The sequence below is a fragment of the Pundamilia nyererei genome, unplaced genomic scaffold (assembly GCF_000239375.1).
Source record: "Pundamilia nyererei isolate P.nyererei 1_Seehausen unplaced genomic scaffold, PunNye1.0 scaffold00264, whole genome shotgun sequence".
In the NCBI taxonomy this organism is placed as follows: domain Eukaryota; kingdom Metazoa; phylum Chordata; class Actinopteri; order Cichliformes; family Cichlidae; genus Pundamilia; species Pundamilia nyererei.
Genome location: NW_005187665.1, coordinates 728,027 through 730,801, shown reverse-complemented (window position 1 = coordinate 730,801; position 2,775 = coordinate 728,027).

Genomic DNA, 2,775 nt, shown 5'->3' with positions numbered 1-2,775 from the left:
TTGAAGTAGCCACCTTCAGTTGCTGCCTGTTTGTGGGTTGTTCTGCATTCAGTTTTGTATTTGGTAATTGAAAAGCACGCTCTGTTGGGTTGATATCGGGTGACTGACTTGGTCTTTGAAGAATATCTAATTTCTTTTCCTTGTCTTTGAGAGACTCTTGGGTTGCTTTTGTAGTTTGCTTTGGGTCATTATCCAGCTGCACTGTGAAGAGGAGTCGGTTTAGCAGCATTTGGCTGAATCTGAGCAGATAAAAATAATAATAATATAACTCTGTACACTTGACAGTCCTCCTGGTACTTACATCAGCAGTCACATTACTCAAAAAAAACAAACCCAAACTGATTTGATTTGATTGATGTATTATGGTTTGGATCAGGAGCTGTTTGTGTCATCTTCCATACTCTCTTCCCAGTGTTCTGGTACACGTGATTTCATTTGTCTAAAGATGTTTTTTTCAGAACTGGGCAGGTGATGTGGATTGTAGACTTTGACAATGACTTGGTTAGGTGCTGTGAAATTGTGTTTCCTGACATGAAAATAACTCTGTGATTGTGCACTTTAGCTGTCTTATCTGGTCCTTCAGGCCATCATTATTGATTTGGCCACTCCTAAACCTTCTTCTATCTATCTCTAATAGGTTTATTTTCTTCTATTTCAGCCTACTGATGGCTCTTTCATTTGCATTGATCTCTGGGCCTCATTGAAAAATTCCAGTGAAGAGCTGCTAAATGCAAGCTCAAGACTTGGAATAAACTTTAAATGTCTTTAACCGTCCACAGGTCTCGTCTGTCCATGAAGCTGCACGTTAGTCGATGGTTTAAATTATTTTGAGCCTTCATGAATGTAAATCCAATGATAATGTTATCCCTTTTGAATTAAAGCTGAAAGTCTACACTCCAGTCACATCACGATTGCTTGATTTAAAATCCATTGCGGTGGTGTGCAGGGGCAAAAGTACAGAAACATGTGTCACTTTACAAAAAACCTACATACCTGACTGTATGGGCTGAGAAAACTTCATTAAAAATAGTAAGCAGACATGCAAGTCTCACGAGACTCTAAGTTGAATAGTAGTTAGTGGGAACCAAGCTTTGCTTTTTTTAATAAATTTTTTTTTAAGGTGCCTTGAAAAATAATTACAGACAAAATCACGCTGTGAATAATCACATTTGACAAAAAGTGTAAAATTACAAACGTACAAAACAACATACAGAACTTAAGCGTTGATCTGAGAGCCTGGATCACGTTGTCTCTCCTGCCCTCTTGTGCTTCATTTTGCTCACTACATGAAGTTGCATACTTGAGTTAAGAGTCCAGTTATCACTGTGTTTACTGCAGTGAAAAGTTAACAAACAGAAGATGACTAAATGTCACCTACAAAGAAATCTAAATGTTTAAAAGTTGCCAAATGAGAGCAACAGTTGAATTTATCTGACAGTATATAAAAAAAAAAAATTGGACATTGTGAAAGGGTCTATATTGTTTTAGCCAATTGGTTCAACCATAAGAGATCAAACCAAGTGTTGAATGTGCAAATTAACTTTTTAGAAGTTGGACATTTCTGTATTTTGATCCTTCATTGACCTTAAGAAATATTCCAATGATTTGAGATATTGAATATCTTATTTTCAAGAGATATATGCCATTTTCTTCCACTTGGAGCCTGTCCCATGTTTCCCATAACCATGAAAAAAAGGATTGAGACTTTTCATGGATACAGAATATGTAAGTTCACCTTTTTTGAAATACTTTTTAAAATGAAAAAATATTCTAGCTGTGAAAGATTAAGAAGAATATGATTACAAAATACAAATGTCTCATTGCTTTTGATGTTTTTATCCTTAGTTAAAGAAACATTTGTGCAGTTTCATGTCTCTATAGACAGCAAGACATATTTAACTACTCATATTACCACTACTTCAGTTGTCAGAAAATGTTTGCTCAGCTGCTACAAGAATAGAGTTTTACCTTTTGCACTAAGTTATATAAAACACTCTGCAGTAATATCTGTGGATGTTAGTTTCTATAGACATTGTTTGTATTGATCATGTGTACTTTTGTAAGGTAAAGAATGGCAGACTGCTAACAGACATTTGCCTTTGTGTGACTTATATGCCTTTTAAGGCCAGTAATAAGTGGTCCAGTTGTTTCTCTGTCTAAAGCATCAGTGACATCCATAAAGAAGCAGGCCCGGTACAGAGAAACGAATCCAGCATTGCATTCTCTCTTCTCCCATGCAAGCCCAGTGTCTGTTTTGTTAAAAGCACAGATTGAATCATTAACAGTTAAACAGACTTAGTAATTTCCCTCGCAAATCCGATTCCTATTGGCCCGCTTTAAATGTTATTTTAATTTGAATACTCACAAAGTCATGAAATATTTCAACAAAACCTAAAAAGTAACCAAGTGAATGCAGTTTTCACATAACTGTCGTGTTTCCCGTTTAAAAAAAACATTTAAGTAAAGAAGAAAATGGAAAGCAGGAACTGTTGTGTTAGAATTATAGCCATTGGCCACTTTATTAGGTACATCTGTGAATCAGATGGTGCAAATATCTAGTCAGTTTAAGATGACCTGCTGAACTTCAAAGCAAGAATCCAAACGTGGAAGGAAGCAATGCAATGTTGATATTTTGTCCCAAAAATAAAAATTTCCTGTAAAAACAGAGTTAATAGAGTTCGTCATTTTATCATTAGTATCGTTACTTCTGCAGATATCATCTGATGTGAAAGATATTCTCAGGTCTGTGAGGCTCTGTTGTGATGCTATTGTTAT